This window comes from Anas acuta, chromosome 11 (genome assembly GCF_963932015.1).
Source record: "Anas acuta chromosome 11, bAnaAcu1.1, whole genome shotgun sequence".
NCBI classification, from domain to species: domain Eukaryota; kingdom Metazoa; phylum Chordata; class Aves; order Anseriformes; family Anatidae; genus Anas; species Anas acuta.
This window is the reverse complement of record NC_088989.1, coordinates 14,307,096-14,325,411: the sequence shown is the minus strand read 5'-3', so window position 1 is coordinate 14,325,411 and position 18,316 is coordinate 14,307,096. Positions and strand designations below refer to the sequence as shown.

At 40.3% G+C, this 18,316-nt stretch overlaps 1 long non-coding RNA gene across 1 annotated transcript; it reads right to left on the bottom strand.

Annotated features, from left to right (window-relative positions):
• Positions 1-7,205: 7,205 nt before the first annotated feature.
• On the bottom strand, positions 7,206-15,708 carry LOC137862416 (uncharacterized). The gene is made up of 4 exons (XR_011100262.1): positions 14,533-15,708; positions 11,171-11,487; positions 10,168-10,215; positions 7,206-8,304 (listed from the first exon to the last, which is right to left on the bottom strand). It is a non-coding gene; the product is annotated as an uncharacterized lncRNA (long non-coding RNA).
• Positions 15,709-18,316: the final 2,608 nt, after the last annotated feature.

Genomic DNA, 18,316 nt, shown 5'->3' with positions numbered 1-18,316 from the left:
TCAGTACCTTGATGTACTCTGAGTGAAAATATTGACCATGTAATGATGCAAAAATGTGACTTTTTGGTGCAACAAATGCTTGGAAGTTGTCAAATTACGGAGGATTGCCTCTGCTAAGACATTACGCAGCTGGTGTTCACTGTAGTAATCATCTCGTTTTTATACCCAGCGCCCCCATCTGTTTGGTACAGTCATCTTTTGGTTCTCTAAACCAAAATAAGTGTTTTTCACAGGAATCTGTTTTTGTTCTGCGTCCTGCCTTGCCATAATAGGGCCTCGATGCAGGATTCTACATGCTAAATATTAACATTGAGCACTTCCATGTCTTCCATTATGGCTGTTCTGCGTTGGCTGGTGCTCCTCTGAGGGAAAAATAATCAATCAAGCACCTCAAGGTAATCCTGGTCTTAGGGGAAGCGTGAAACTGAATTTTAAATTCAACGCCTGATAAGCCAGGCAATTTCTGCTGATTCAGGGGTGGGTGTGTGAGGGACAAGCTGCTGCCCTGGGGAATCCAGCACAGATCTCCCACCCACGGGCTCCACGAGACAAAGGGAAACCCTCCTGACGGCATCACACCGGTACAGCCCCGGTACAGCCACACAGACCAGGAGGCTTCTGCAGTGGACACTGAGGACAGGTCCTATAGGTGGGCACACAGCTGAAGTGGAATCGCTAGGAAATGTGTGCCCAGGCTGAGGAGTCTGCAGACACCTTCTCTAATAACGCACAGGCCTGAGGCCCCTGCGGCCCCGACTCAGCCTCAGGAGCTTCTTTTCCCAAGTGACTTTTAGTATGCAGAACAGGGAGATAAAGCCAAGTCATGGTAATCAAAAGCCTCAGGATAAAGCAGCAGCACATCAGGCTAATTCAGCTACGTTAATAATGTCTCGGGAAATGTACTACCTGTTCATTAAATGTGTAGTAGAAAGCTTCATTAAAACTTTGTTTTGAAGTAATTTTTCTGCTCTTTATTTTCTCTCAGTTCCTTTAAAGCTTTTTTCTTTTGAAAACACGTCATATGTAGAATAAAGAGACTGCTGACCTACATTCCCTCAGCTGTATTACACTTAATTGTGTGCCACGTCAAACAGAATTCAGGAGTGAAGCGATCGGCACCGAGACAGGCTGCAAACACACCTACATCTCAAAGGCCTGAGCTCCTCACGTGGAACCATTATCATAATCTCTTTGAACAACCCAAGAAGGATTTCCAGTGACTGAATTTATCTTCTGCTGCGTACCAGAGTAAGGCTTTTCACACCACAGAAGCCATTTACTCTAAAGCACTGACCAACCTGAGCTAACCACAGGCCCATTGAAATCAGAATGTCTTGCCTAAAAACTCCTCCATAGTGAGGGACATTATGACCGAAGGTTCCTGTGGTCTGTTGAAATAAGAGCAAGGAGTGTAAGCCAAAGCAGATGCACATCTCTGCATATTCTGGCTAGAGACTGTTAGGGAGGAGATAAAATAGCGCAGTATTAGGCGTAGTATCCGTTGTTTTGGTTTATGCATGTGTTATCCTGATTCAGGATGCTGGAACTGATAAAGAGATGCAGTTTATTGGCAGCTGGCTGCTAACGAGTGATGTGGTGTTTCAGCAGAAAGGGGCGCAGAGGCTTGGGCACTGGGCAGGCGGTGGGACACAGGGGCTGGCACCTCCACCAGGACACTATGCTGGTCCTGCCCCGCAGCTGGCTGGGAGAGCAGGGGCTGCCCACAGCCACCTCTGTTGGCTTAACGGGTACCCCAAAACATGCCTGAAGTCACTTTACCTTTGGAGAGCAGCCGTCAGCATGGGTCAACACCTCAAGCCTGGTGAAGGGTTTGCACAGGCCCCCAGCTGTGTCTCCTTGGCTGTGCACAGCTTACATTTGATAGATTCTTGACTATTTTCAGAACAAATGCATAGAAATGCAAAAAAGAGCAGGAGCAAAGACTGCTGAAAGCCACTACTAAATATCAATCTAGATAAAATCAGCCAAAACCAAACTGCAAATGTCTGTTCTGCCACACCATTGTTCAAAAACAATGATTTGAGAAAATGAATGTTAGTGAAGATCAAGGTGATTCATCCAGCCTTATGAAAGCTTAAAAGAGAAGTAAACTATAGATAATGAACAGCTGGCAGTCCTTACTCCATTTGCTTGTTTAGGTAGCACTGAAAGAAATCCCTAATCTCTTGCTGTTACACAAAACATATTCAGAACGTGCTACAGATTTCATATTTTGAGCAGCCTATCACCTCCTAAGACTATATACATGTTTTTTCTTTGTGCAGTACCAGAAACTCCATAAAGGAATAAAGGCCAGCAGAAAATTTCCAAGCTCATCTTACGAGGCTTTTGTTTATCTTGCCTTATTTTGTTCTTCATTGGCTCTCAATGGCCTCTTGAATGAAAACCTAACACTTACAAGGGTGTCAAATTTTCTAGCAAGCAAGCAGCACATGAAAGATAACATTAAGCGTAAATTGTCAACATGGTGCAAATATTAACCCTGATCTGTATGTCCGGAGGGTGAAAGAAAAAGTCTCACAGTATGACGACGCAAAGGCCTTGCTGTAAACACTGGGCATCAGGAATGTTTGCTGGTGTCTGTCTAAAGAGGTCCTGCTGCATCTGGGAGAAGGAAGCAGCTGAGGCTGGCGAGCTGCTTTTGCTGTATGGGTTTGGGGAAGCTTCCTTTCAGAGAAGGTGGAAGCTATAAAGCAGCAATGGTGGCAACTAGAAAAGAGCCTTTAAAAGCACCCTGAGTTGAGCAGCAACCAGAGATGCTCACTGCGTGGCATGTGTTGTGTCTGCAGAAACCCAGCAGGGAGACCTGGCACTGGATCGTGTGCTGCAGCTTGTAAGAGAAGGGGCAGAAGGGAGACTGGCACCTAGAGTGCCCCCAGAGATGGAGGTTGGAGGAACACAGAAGCACAAAATAAACCAAGCTGGGCCCTTTCGCTGCAGATCAGATGCTGGAATGGAGATGCTCTAAGTGTGCAGTTTGGTGACCGTCACTGCAATGCCACTGTATTCCAGCAAGAAGCGAATCCTCCTCCTAATTTTCTGGCCATGCTGAGCTGTGAATCTCAGCCTAGAGGAAAAAACTGCAGCCTCAGCTCTGTTGTATCTCCTATTTTGACAACTCATGAAATACTCTATGAATGTTTCATGGGATGAAACACCCTCAGTTCACCTTTGCCATTTGGAAACTGCTAACTGACATTGCTCTTAATGAGCCCTACGGTATTTGCAGAGACACTGTTGATTTGGAATGGTGTTATCTTGCAGATAGTTCCCTAGTATAAGCAGTACTGAAGTGCACCAGGGTATGCGTGACAATTATCATTCCTGTCACTTACTGCAGCTGCACAACACCTACCCTGAATATTCAGGTCAAAAATGTCATTCTTGTCACAGAAAAAACACCCTTGTGCCACAGGTGTTCCACATGACATCCTGGTTTAGATTATTTTAAAGTGAGATTTGTCCATCTTGCCCTGCCTTTTCACTGTATCAAAATTCACACAATCTAATCAAAGAAACTCATCTCTCTCGCTCTTTTGAGAGAACACGATATATTTCTGCTATTCTCCGTCTGTACAGCATCTATAACTATAAAAATGCTGAAAAATGGTTTCAGTAACCGTTTTTAACGGGTTTCTTCATGAGACATATTGAGCTCTTTAAAAAGAAAGGCTATTGCCTTTTAAATACATTATCCTGGATCCATATTTATGGTTCTTCAAATCTATTTCATCTTTGACTTAAAAAAAAAAAAGTTCTCAATATATCACAGCAAAAAAGATCAGAGTAAAATGTTAATCCTAACAACTAGCTTCTTGATTCATGACATGACTTAATAGCTACTGATTTGTTGATGAATTCAGTTTCAAAAGCTCCCAATCCTACATGTACATCCTACACTCGCAGGAGCTGCAGGACCTGAGAGTGCTCTGGGTATGACCTGCAGTCCTTGCTGCCATTTCTGCCTTAGAAAAGGCTAGGGCATCACTTTCTGTGATGATAAAATGAAAAGTAAATCTTCCAATTACACCAGTTGGAAACAACTCAGATAAAAATGCTGAATGCAAAGCTCTGCTCAATTTGAGGATTTAGTTCCAGGATTGTATTTGTTGCATTTGGTTATTATTCCAGACTGACACAAACATTACTTTTCTAGAGCCCTGCACCAGAAGGGCAGAAGCAGATACCAGAAGAGAAGCAATGTTTCACAGCCACCCTGGGGTGGGCATGGTGCCACAGGAACCGCAAAGATTTTGTTCCTGCAAGATTTCCTGTCCTGTTTTGCCATCAGTAGAGATTCCTCTCAAATACCCAAATATTGATATTTATGCAAACAGAACAAGTTGCAATGTAAACTTCTGAAGTTTGCTTACGTGTGTTTCAGAATCAAACAGCATTTTTGCTTTGAACCTTCCATCTCAAGCACCACAAAGAAAACCCACCTTTCAAGTAAATATCATTCAAATTAAGACAGTACATGCAGCGTGAAACCTGTGATGCTGTAAGGCAGCAAGCACAGTATAGTGGTGTACAGATTAGCTTTTAAGACCAAGGTTTTGTAGTATAAACACTGACAGACCCTTAAGTATTATAGTGCCTCCTGGCACTGCTATAATTAGATTGGACATAACTATTAGTCATCTTAATTAGTATACACAATCCTTCTTTAGCACAATAAAAGTTACAAAGCAAGGATGCCACTTAATTAGGTGACCTGGGAGTTGATACCTATCTGTATTTCTTTTTTTTTTAGTGTGTCCTTACTGAGATTAAATCTAATATTTATAACTAAGTCCAGGTACTTATAGGTACACTGGTGCATAAAATCACTTGTTAAATTAATATATATGTATATTAAATACCTCAAGGACTTCTGAAGTTATGCTAACAGTTCATTCGGAAATGTATTCCGAGGAAAGAAATATATCATAATTCTAGAAACTCAGGGTCGATTGCATATTCTAATAACTGTCTTATATACCATAAATCTAAAAGAAAAGAAAATGCGCTCAGTTAAATTTCCATCACCCTTCCAGTTCTCTGGATGATACCTCACTGTTTCCCCTGTGCAGTGCTTGGGTGTATTTAAAACCTCTGCCACAGGGACTGTCTAGTAGCTCCACTGTTGTAGGAAGAGGAAGGCAGTGTCAGATCAGAAGTCCTACTGAGCTTCACCTAATCCCACAAGTGCAATATCAATCCACATTTTAATACAACAAATATTTAAAACTATGTTACAGGTGCTGATAACACCAAGCTCAGCACCTGCAGCTCAGGACCAGTTTGCGTATTCATCCATCAGTGTTCCCATATCATTACTCACTTTTAGGGTATGTACAAAGCAGGTGCATTTGCTCTACAGCCAGCAGAAAGGAGGTGGGGTTGAAGTATGAGAAGCAAGCAGGCTATTTCACGAGCATGACAAGACCCGTATTAAAAACAAATTCCTACCTGCTCAGAGCTTGCGCTATAACTTCTGCTCTGCTGTGACTAGGAATTCACCTGCGCTTGCTTCTTTTAGGTTCTTTGCCTTCTCCACACTTGCTACAGAAGATTTCCTTAGAAGGCTGGAAAATTACTCAGGGTTACTTCACTACTTACTACTGCACTGACACTTGCCACCATATGGAAGGATGCATCAACCTAATAATCTTTGAATAAGGTTGCTTTCATTTTGAGGGTCTAACAGAACTTATAAAAAGGCTGGCAATACGTATCATAGGAAAGTACAAAGGAAAACACCACTTTAAATAATTGTCAATGATTTAAGACCATAACATTCCCCACATTTAGCACAGTTATTTGAATACAATTTCCAGACAATTTCCACTTTTTTTTTTTTTAGGAGCAGAACTACATAACTTTGTACTTATTTTAGAGAAGTGTTTTTAAGTAGGAATGTCACCAATCACATTTTAAACCAGTGGAAACTTGGCATCAGTAACCCCAGTACGATCAAACCCTCTTGTACTTCACAAGCACCCTCATTTTTGTCATGCTGGCAAGCCACAGAGTGCATCTGCCAAGCGGCCCTGGGTACATGGGTTTGATTTTGAGTCTCTGTCTTTACCTTAGTGGCAGAGCAAGGTGGTCTACACACGTTCCCATTTCCCAGGTCTACTGCAGAGTTATTTATCTGTGGCTTCCTGAAGCTAGTAGCCTAAAATTGGAGCAGATGTTAGTTCTGTAGCAGCAGACAAGGCTGCTGCAGAATCGCTAACGATGTTTAACAATTTTAATTGCACTAGTTGCATACAAGCATTCCTTGAAAAGAAAACATGCCCACTTGGCCATACACAGACACACCCTGTACAGTCGGGGACACAGAATAAAGCCGGCAGCTGGCAGGCTCCAGCACGTGCCTGTAAGTGTACAAAGGCAGTCCTGCCACCCTGTGTTTGAGCTCTGAGTGAGCAGGGAGCCTTTCAGTGCACCCAGACCACGCTCTCACATACCATAAACAGCTTTGATGTGATACAATGGCGTTCTGCAATAAAGCTGCTGCTCAGAACAAGAGCCCACAAGAAAAATAAAGACAAAACAGAAATGTCATGACATTTGGTACAGAAACCAAACGTACTTTCTTGCCAGCTACCCGCTGACATTGCCAGACTTTAGCCTCCTCCCTCCAGCCCAGAAAGCCCACCACAGCAGTTAGCAATCTGTTCACACCGTCATTAAGCCGATTATCCCTTAGTGATGGAAAAGTCTCTACAAATGCCACAGTGCCACTGCTCTGTGACAAATTCCATTCCTTCTAAGTGGAGAGCATTTAATATTTACTATCCCAAGATTAATTTGAATTTAAAGAAAAAAGAATTAATGAAGAAGATTGCTTCTGTGGGCAGACTATGGTAAATATCAATATGTTTCATCAAAGCTCTTCTTTCATTAGTTCTAGGCCAATTACAGCAACCATTTCTTCTCCTGGATAATTCTTCAAGCTATTAAAAAACTGTGTGGAAAAACTGAAATACTCTCTCATTTTCTCATTGCAAAAACCTTTCAAACGATAATTATTAAAGATATGGGGAGAACAGGAGGGTTATTGTTTGCCACAGATGAAGCGTCCTGCCAAAAAATGTGGAAGGGTTGATATTCAATGCACCCAGCAATAGAAAACAAAATAATATAACTTGTATAAAATTTAAAACAACAACAATAGAGGTTTAGGAAGTATTTTTTCTTACCATGACTGGTTTCTGGTTTCTTCTATTTCACCACACTGGAAGTGTTCAGACCACAGGCCCCCTGTAAATCTTTTTGGATACTTCAAAGAAAATCCTCCAGGGATGTGGCTCCAAAGCTCTGGTGTCAGACTGGTGGTATCCAAATCCTTTCGACAGGAAGCCCTGTGCTTGTGGATTTTTTCATGCACTGTACACAGCACAAGCAGGTTGCATTATCCCCAAATAGCCAGGCACTTCTGCTAAAAACAGTCTGGAAATGTAAACATATAAACGCTAGCAGATAAAATGATGTTACTGGGCTTCAACTTCGGCACACACAGAAATTGAAATGGGCATCATCTATCTGATCTGATGGAACACCACAAGTCGGTCTGTATTGTATCATATTTGCCAGATTGCTTTCACGAATGATAGTTTGATAAAAAAAATGAAACAAATGAAAGGACAAGGTTCAGAAGAAACCTATCATGCCACAGAGAAGAAACACTTGCACAGACTGAAAGGGTCTCAACCGATCAACACAATACCCAGCAAGCATTCACTTCATTTTCTTTTTCTAGGTTAACATAATTCTTGTTACTTTAAAATGTCATCTGTAGACAGATATTATTATGTTAACTGAGAACAATGTCCAATTTCTTCAGACAGAAACGTTAGATAGCAGGGCTGTTGCCACCATTTCACTCACAGGTGCCCTCACCACCAGTACCTCCATAGACAGGGCCATGAACAGTCAATGCACAGCTACAGCCTCAAATACAAAACCAGACCTGGCTGCTTGGCCAGCAGAAGGTGACAAAGAGGGAGGGCAGGTGCTTAACAGGGGTGATCACAGAAGTCATCCTTGGAGGCACTGCTTTTCCATGCAGCTTTCCATGGCGTTCAAACTGCGGTGTACCTTTTAGTCCAGGCTGACAAACCATGTGCACAATGCAAGAGGAATGGCATCAGGGCCTTAATTTCCTTGGGCTGCCTCTCCTTTCAAAGCAGAAGGATACATGGGATCCCAGGGAGATGAAGTATCTCATTCATTGCTCAGAAGTAGCCACTGTTGTAACCAGGTGTGACAACACACTGCTGAATACCAATTTCCCTGATAAAGCCAAGGAGAACCGAGTCAAAGACACATTACAGACAGGGGAATCATCAGATACAAGACCTTTCAGAAGGCTGCAGGAAAGTACTTAATAGATGCATTCAGGCCAGAATCAGTTTTATGTCTCATTTAAACAAGAGCTTTCTTCACCACCATTTAATTCTCCTCCCCCAGCTCCCAGACAATTTCAGTTTAAGATCAGCATTCATGTCAGGACACCAGACAAAGTAATTCACCTGCACCAAACAGCAGCATAACCTTGATCTGAATTTGGGTACAGGGAAAATGGTATCAGACAGAGGCCACATCTCACTACTGCAAACGATTGCACTGCAGCACAGGCATGTACTGCTAGAGGGAAAACCTACATGCTTCTCTGCTGCCCACAGTAAAATTGTGCTTACAACAATATAATAAATCTGCAGCACAGTGTTTGCTGAACTGTGTGCGCAAACTTCAATTTAGATGTAGTCCTACTCAGATACACTGTTTAGCTGCATCCTGCTGTGCCCCACTCTATAAGGCGTGCATTTCCCATCCTTCAAAAAGTGACTTATAGACCTTTGGTGAAGCTTTTAAAGAATGGCATCTTCAACCAGCTCAGCACAGAAGATATAAGCATAGAAAAATAGAGATCCTGATTTTCCATTCGGTTACTCAGTGTTGTAATAGTATAATCTCATTTAAATGCAAGTAAAAAAGGAATACGACTATTTTATTGTACAGGGCAATTGGGCTCAAAGCTTTAAAAATTTACAGTGCTGAGTCAGTGAGAGACAAAATTACACTGAAATTCTTCTTCAGTAATGATTATAACCTCCTGCAGGATGTTACCACAGAAATGTGCAGACCAAATGACAAGGGAGTACCCAGCCTACTGAAGATATTGCAAAGATAACACACTCCTTACTCTGCCTTTCCTTCTCTTCCCAGCCTCCCCTCCTCCAAAATCAAAACATTAGTAAGAAAAATATATGTTTGGGGATGAAATTAGGAGCAACTTCAGTCCCTAAGGTTGAAAGTTGAAATTAAGATTTTGCTGAAGGCTGAGACTGCATGCTAAAGAAAGGAAACAGGACACTGGCAAAAATTCTTATGGAAAGTCAACATGGACAAAATAACTCTTTCTCAAGTGACAAGTGATGCAAGGAAATGGTCTCAAGTTGCGACATGGTTTAGAAATGGGACTCAGCAAATCAGGCTGATGGCTGGACCTGATGGTCTTCAGAGTCCTTTCCAACCTCACTGATTCTATGATTCTCATAGCAGCTTCTTTAGGTCACATTTTTGTGAGGACAAGCTCCAAATGTTGGAGCAGATTCTTCTGTAGGAAGGGCCCAGCGTGGAGCAGATTGGAAGTAAGAAGAGGGTGGTAAGAAAATAAATTATTACTGTGACTGACCACAGGCCCCATTCACCAATGACCTGTGCCACTCAGGGTGGGGATGTAAAGAACTCTATTTTTAATTGGCAATAAATTAATTATTCTCAGGTCAAGTCTATTTTGCCTACTACAGTAAATGGTAAGTGATCTCCCCATCTTCATCTCAACCCACCAGTTTTTTCATCTTATTTTCTTCCTATCCTGTTGAGAAGGAGTGAAAGGTAGGCTGGGTGGGCAGCTGGCCAGAGTCAGCTCATTCCCATCTACCCAAAGCCCTTCATATTTTAAAATCTTTCCATGGTATTTTTTGATTAAAATTAATATATGAACTTATTAAATTCTGTAAATTACTATAAACGTTTGGATTCTACAGAAATAACAAATACAGATCATCCCCTTTACATCAGGGAAAAAATGCTCAAAAGGAAAACTCCCTTTTTAGTAGTATACTGTTTTAGTGCTTATTATCACCTTACCTCAACTTCATGTGTTCCAAGTAGACTCCAATCTTAAAATTCTGGCACCTGAAATAGAGAGAAAGAAGCGGTTTATTTGTTATGAAAGCAGACATTGTCCTGAAACAAAACTTTTCTAAGTACAGAAGGGGTTAGCTTTCATCTTTACCAAGAAAAGTATATTGCTACTGGGGAGAATTGAATAAACATCATAGATTCTGCCTTTCCCTTGGAAATACATACACTTATTTTTAAAATATAGGGCTGAAGGATTTTACTCTAAGAAAAGTTTATTCATGATAAATAAAAGAAAAATAGTTTTGAGCTGAACTGCCTTGCAAATTAGAGCTTCACTTCAGCTTTTTCCATTTTATGAGTCAAGCCTTTTGCTTTTATTAAGGCATTTGAAATTTCAATTTACTTGTGACTGAATATAGACCTCCGTTCAATCCACAAAAAATGTTCGATTTATTGCAATGTTTCAGTTTCAGATCATTCCAAGCTAATATTTGTTCAGCTCAGCTAAACTGAAAACCAGAAGCATATCTGTATTTATATATAGTAGAATAATTTCTTCCATCCTTGTGTATGTGTCAGCCCAATCAGGTCACCAGGAGGAAATGTTGACTGCTAGAAACACAAAGCTTTCCCTTTATGAAAAATGACTGACCTTGCTTTAAAGCAATTTAGTTTGTATCAACATTGCTTTTCTCATTAAATATTAGGCTCTAAGTGGCATATCCATTCGTCTTTAGTACAGACAAGAGCTTTCCAGGCAAATCCTGGGATGCTATTTTTAGGCATCTCATAGCCATAATATGCTCAATACAATGCTTGGGGTATGTTTACAACAATCATTCCTTGTCTACTCTCTTGTATTGGTCAACTCCAGAGAGAGTTCACTCTTTCTATCAGATACCCCTTCTGCATCCAAGTAATTGCACAGTATCAAATAAAAGTAAACCTTGGTAGCACTTAGCTGGCTTTAAAAAACACCACTGCAACAAGTTCATTAAATACACACAGCCACTCCTCCCAGTTTAGTGTCATCAGAGAACTTGCTGACGGGGCACTCCATTAAGTCATCCAAGCACTGCAGATAAAGGTAATTTTGTCTGTCAGAATCAACCCAGCTGTGGGCAAGAAGTATTCTGTTCACTTGTGTTATCATATTTTTCTTCTTCTTTTAGTTATAGTCATTTTGAGTAATTTCATGCTGCTGTGTATGCAGGCTCTCAGTGCAGATCTCCAGGTGGTGTATATTACAGTAACTGTTGGTATTCTGAACAACTCCTTAGAACTTGCTGTTGTGATCACATAGTTTTCGGCAAACTCACTCCCCTGGAATTAAACATCAAAAAGATACCAAATGAGCCTGAAATAATCAAACAACCATGCTCCAATACATACTTGTGCCATCCACGTTACTAGACCAACTATCTAAATACCTTCGCTCAGCATATTGGTTGCTAAATGTGTAGTAGAGGCAATGCAGCTTACTCAAATTGTTCTTCAGCGACAAGTCATCTCTACTGGGAAATCATCTGAGGTGTCGGTGATACTGTAGCATACACACAGCTCAGAGCTTTTTAATGATTTATTAATGTAGTCAATCTGGTAGTGTTTTAGCACTGGTTATCAGAGAGCTGAAGTTAACAGTGTTGATTGTAGAGGATAATATCCTAATGTATCCTTTGCAATGTAATACAGGCTAGACTGGGACTGCTTTGACTAGACCCCAGTCTTGTTTTAACAAGCAGATGTCTGTCTGCATCAAAAGGAGATCTGTCCTCTGTCCTCAGCAGACACTATTTATAGGATCCCTTAAAGTTCTTGATCACATCTAGTGCAATGTCACATCACCATCCTTCCTCCAGGTAACGCCGTTAATCAGCATGATGTGATTTGTCATTTCTAGGTTGATGACACGCAGCTCTGTGACTTTTCAAAGCCGAGCACTGCATATGCTGTCACACCACTTCAAACAGTGAATTAAAGCAAAACTGCTTTCACTTGAAGTCAGATAAAAGAGAACGTCTGTTAATGGGTCTAGGAACTTCTTAACAAACAGCTCTCTCCCAAACTGAGCTCTGGAAGTGCAAACAGCAATTTAAATTCCCGTGTCTGGAGTTAGAGTGTTAAATCTGCATCAGCTTGGTTCAGAAAACCTCAAGACAGCACAACACTTTTAGAAATATTCTTATTCTTACTCCAACAGGTTACAATCAGCCCCAATAAACAACCTGGGCTGAAGCATAGGTGCATGGTAGCACACAGCACCCCCAGTGCCAGGCAGTGTGTGGGGGGGGTTCCTGTGGTTTGTCACGATGTTTTGGTGTGTTTTCCAAGGGAAGCCACGGCTGGAGCAGCCCCTGCACCAGCACGGTGGGCACTGGACAAGCACTCAGCTGGCAGCCTGCAGAGAGGCACGGGGCTGCTCCCTGCCTGGTCCAGCACAGCTGCCCATGGGCCACGCTGCACAGACAATATGGTATCTTGAAGGAGCTTCTGAGCTTTTGTCCTTGGCAAAAGACAATTTCTGGGTATCCCCAGCCATATAACTAAGGAAAGATAGCTCTACCTGCTCCTAGCCCCCTCAGTTTGAGCTCTTGTCCTGCCATGAGTTATCAGACATGACATTAACTTGAGAAATTGATCCGAAGTAGGAAGCAGTAACAGACAATGCCTACATTAAGACTTTTTCAACCCTATTCCTAAAAGGCCACTACTACAATAAACCTCCTTGTTCATAATTTCAACAGCACTATGGCCAAAACGAATACAGGAACAAGACTGTTCCCTAAGCCATACAAATTGACTTGTAGAAGAAAAGATTTGACTCGTCACTGAGATGAAGTAAAAGAATTTGACAAAAGCAACAAGAGCATGGAAAAAAAACTCACGTTTGAGCTAACAAGGCAAAAGGAGTTAGTTAGGAAATTGATGTGATTTGCTGATCCAGCCACTGTCAACAGTAATTATTATTATTTTTTTTGTTTATTTGTCTAAATAATATTTTTTCCTCAAATAAGTCTACAACACTTTCAGGCAGGTCAGGGTTTAAAACAGGAAGATACCAAAGCAATAAATAATTTAAAAGGCTGTTTCTGAGACTGTCAGTACCGATTATATGCCCAAGCAATCTCGTGATAAGCAGGAGTGAAGAGGAGATCAGAATATCTGGCAACATGGAACAAAGTTCTGATTCATTAGAGACTGACAACAAGGCCTAAATATGTTATGTGATATGCATATTATTTATCACATTAATACTAAGCGGAATAAAGAAGTTTCCTGAGACCTGATAATCAAAATCTAGTCCATCAGCTCAAAAAATGTTATGTGGTTAAGAGATTACTCCTCCTTGGCTGTTAAAACAAACAAAATTATTTGAAAGGTTGGACTTGATGATCCTTAAGGGTCCCTTCCAACTCAGGATATTCTATGATTCTATGATTCTATGAAAATCCTTATTAATAGGAAAAGTTGAATTTTGTCCAACTCCCTGGGAACTATACCTAGTTGAATACCTCCTTAATCAAATCATAACAATAGTCAGAAATTTAAAACTATTGGATACATGTTGTTCCCAATCTTGGATATGTTAAATATCAGCATGGAAGTTATGTTTCCAGGGCTGAAGACAGAACACATAAAAGAACAAAGAAGTAACCATATCAGAAAAAAAAAAAAAAAGAGAGAAAACTTTAATTAAGAGGCACTGAAGGCTTAGACTTGTTCTGGATTTTGAAGACAAGAGCCGTTTTTCATCTCTAGCCAGAACATTTTTGGTTTGCCTAAATACTGAAGAGATAACCAAGAAAAACCCATAACAATTGTCACTGATCTCTTTGATCTTCAAAAGATGCTATTTATTATTTCTAAACCTGTAAAAGCTTGTTGACAAAGGCATCAGTACTTACCGAATAGAGCTTTTCTACCCACCACAAGTGGTGGTGCTCTAAAAGAATCCCTGGGCTGATTGATACACTGCACTACGACAAAGGGGACAAAGTAGTAAGTTTTTATCTTTGCAGTGTTCAGCCTCAGGTTTGGAAGGCCTTGGTACAAGCATCAAATCCACTCCGGCTGTGTATGTGTGCGTGCCAGTTCTTTAACAGAGCAGGAATCGCATGACCAAAATTCTGCATCTGCTATTGCTGAACCTCCACTACTTTCAACAGCATTAAATTATCCCTCTCAAAAAAACACTGAGTACATAAAAACAGAGCCATGCTTTCATGCAACAATGTAAGCTGCTTGCCAACAATACTAGAAATTGAAGACTTTGTTCCAAAATGGCTTTAAAAAGCATGAATTTATATAATTAACAGATGAAACTATAAATATCACAGCAATAATCCACATTCTGATAATGATATGTACCTGTTTTGAGAGTATTAAGGTCAGTTTATCGGGATGAATTTCAGCTCTTCAGTATGCTTCTGTCTTCCATGTAGGCAATGAACAGAAACAGAACATAAATTCCCATTGGAAAAAAAAAAAAAAAAAAGACAAAATAATTTGCAGTGATGTTTCTGCTATGGGAATTGTCTATAATCTACAGCCTACAGAAGCAAGCAACCAGTTGAAGCAGCTCTTATAGAAGTCGTTTAGCGAACAGAAGCAAAACCACTGCAGAGAATTCGGGCTCTGCTCCTTTTGGACTAAGAATGGGAAAAGGGTGACTTATTCTGAGACCTTTTCAATTAGAAAGGTACATTTTTAGAATTGGAGGCACTGGAATCTTTGAACTGTAAGAGCACTCACTCTTTCAAAATTAGAAGACAGAATCTCTTCGCAATACCGTAACACTACTCAGTTCTAATTGAATTTAATTGTTCCTTTGTTGCCACAGTTGTTCACATTTTTACATGAGTATTAAAATAGATGTAAAAGTTGCAAATCTGAGGTTGTGGGATGATGTTCACTGTTGAATACACATCCCAGTTTTTCTGTGTATTTTGATATCTCATGAAAGCATGACGGAATGCTACACTGAGGCTTACGATTCAGGCTCTGAGACTGATTTACATTGCATCAAAAGGAAACATGAGCCAGACAAAACTTTGATGTGGGTATTTTTTCACTCAAACCTAATGGGCTTTGTTGCCTAGTGGAAACATTGGTGCTGCGGGATTATACAGAGAAGTGACCAACAATCTGCTGAGGTCCCTTCCAACCTCAACTATTCTTCCACTCTACGATTTTGCTGTGTGTTAGAGTTTTAAAACTGCAGCTTATACTTGTGTCAGATCATGATGAATAAGTCTTCAGGGCTGTTGTTCTATGTTAGTAGCTGAACTCCAGCACTGCATAGACCATAGTTCTTCTAATGTCAGCATAGCAAATCCTTCTGATTTCATACTTGCTTCAGAAGATTAACCAGCTACACAAAGACTTCATATTCCCCTTTTTTGTGTACCAGCGGAACTGAATACCTCTTGCTTTGTGAAGAGGGTTTTGAAGAGTTGAACCCAGAATTAGCTGAAGGTTATGCTTGAGGCTGGATGGCAGAAGTAGAAAAACAGGAAGGGAAGGTCAGATTCTTCCAACAGTATCAGTTATATCACACATCTACAAAAAAGGAAAGCTTCTGCAATGAAAACATGCTATCCAAAAACTCTCCTGAAATTCAACTGTGATTCAGCAAGAGTAATTCAGGTCACAGTTTAAGCTTTTTGCATAATTAGTTTACATTTAATCAGACTGCTGGTATGTAAACATAATTACCATTCTCAGACCTTTAATTGAAATTGCCACAGCACCGCTACTAGCTACTTCTCCAAATCTGCTGAAATGGATTTCTGTTTCATGGACGCTAAGTGGGCACGACAGTTTTTTCAAGACTCGGCCACGCACCAGACTAATCCATGCTGTGCACGACTCTTCCCAGTTACACTGGTGAAACCAGACAAAACCCCACACTGCATTTCTAATCGCACACGTAATGAATTCAGTTAACCTGATGTTAATCATGCCAAATACATTTAAGCTAATGCATTACCACCAAACTCATGACAAAGAAGTTTCTAATCATGCCAGCAAAGCTCATCTCTAATGGGATAAATCTACACAAATTATGATTTATGTGCAAGGGCATCAAAAACATTTGTGATCTTTCACAGGCTTTTGTCTTCTTGAAGCAGCTTACAATTCACCTGCCCAGTCAGAAAATTAAACATTTTCATGAACATGTACACAGTCTTTTTTACAATTAAAATGCCTTCACCTAAGCCTTAGAAAATATCAGCTGAAGTATTTAGAAATAGAATTTAAAAGCAGATTCTTCCTCCTAAATGTGCATTACCTTAGCATCCATTAAAAAGAGCAGGAGGAGAGCAGCTTTACACATGCCCACTTCTCACAGAGCTGCTGTTGGGACACCTTGGGTCGTCCCAACTCCATCACCATTGTCTCTGGTTTTGAACTGCTCCCAAACAAAGGCAGTTGAATATCCTTCTATAACTAGGCATTTCTTCATTTTTTAACACTCTCATTTATATTTTCTTTTTGATAAGCTGAAGGGGCAGCAGCAGCAAAAACTGCTGGTCTCTCCCTCCAGCACAGATGACAATTGCCAAGGACAAGTGGAAAAGTGACAGGTAATTTCACTAATCCCAGCTCAGGATGCGATATGTTAGCAACAGCCTTTTTTTTTTTTTTTTCTTCCCTCCCCCTTTTTTCCCCCTCTTTTTTTTTTTTTTTTTTTTTTTCCTTTTAGCTCCTCTCATGTGCATGGCAAGTCCAAGCTTGATTCTGTTTTATGGGGATGTGCAGTGAATGCAATTACACCAACAGCTGCTCAATATTTGATGAGCAGCAGCCAAAGGCAGCTAGAAGGGTCAAGACAGCGTGAAGCTGGGGGGAGATAATGTACATTTGCAAATTCTACTTTTTTTTTTTTTTTTTTTTTTTTAAATTCTCCACAAGTTTAAATTACTTTCAATGAAACATTAACTGAAGATTTGACAAATGACCCCCTGAGACTTAAAGTTTCACAGGGAACTTGCAGTGAAATTAATTTAATAGGCAAATTTTCAGCACGCAGCTTTTCCTGTTAAACCAAAATCTTTTTACCACTTAATTTCTCACTTAATATTATCTAATTATGTTACACTTGAATCATTTCCCCTGTGCAAGTAATGGCAATTATTTACTCCCTCTTACTTATTAATGTTAGAATGTCTCTGCCCCAATTCCTTCTTGAAAACTGAATATCTTTTGAAAGGTATCTCCAATACCTTACTTAGTACCAACAAAATTGTAAGTTTTTTTTTGCATTAAACACATTCAGAATGTTTTGCTTTGTGCTGCACTCTAACTTCTAGTGTGTTTTCCTCCTGAAATAAAAAACTTTGAATGATTGAAGCAAGTACAGCCTCATAGCTATTTCCAAAAAAAAATAAAATTACTTCATTGTTGTGCCAAGCCTGCCTCAAGCATACTTGTGAACATTTGTAAGTCTATCCAGAAATCATAGATGCAGAAACGATACTTTGTAAAATGATGCTCCAACTGTGCAGCTCAAACAGTTTTCAGTACTCTCCTAATAACATTGCTTCTGGAAACAGGCAGTTGTATAAACGGGAAAACAAGCCTAAAAGTAACTGTTTGAGAATTTCATAAATCATCTATGCAGAATCCAAAGTCAAAAATGCCTGCTTTAGGTAAGGAACTGAAATAAATATCATGGTCCCATATTAAGTGACGAGATCATCTGCACCCTTGAAGGTTTCCCAGGGATCAGAAGGCAGTAACAGCCTTTCACATGCAGCAGAAAGGATCTCACAGCACTAACACATATTTCCAGTCTGGCCTAAAGCAACAACGATTAAAAATCTGCGACAAGTTCTTCTGGATCAGTGGCAGTTAAGAACACCAAATGCCAGGACAGCACCAAGAAAGCCAGCTTTGGGTTTCAACATGAACACAAGTAGCTCCCAGCTTCTATGGAGAAGTTTGTCAGGTTTGTCACCTCTTCTTCTAAAGCCATCATTTATTCAATGGAATTGCTGATAGTTCAGGTCCACGTTGCCCACTTACATTATGGACAAATCCTATTAAATTGTACAAATCGAATTAAAAGCACAAGTTAAATTGTACAGGTCACATACGCCTGTTTAAATAGATATATTCAAAAACCCAAATTATTACATGGGAAAAAAAG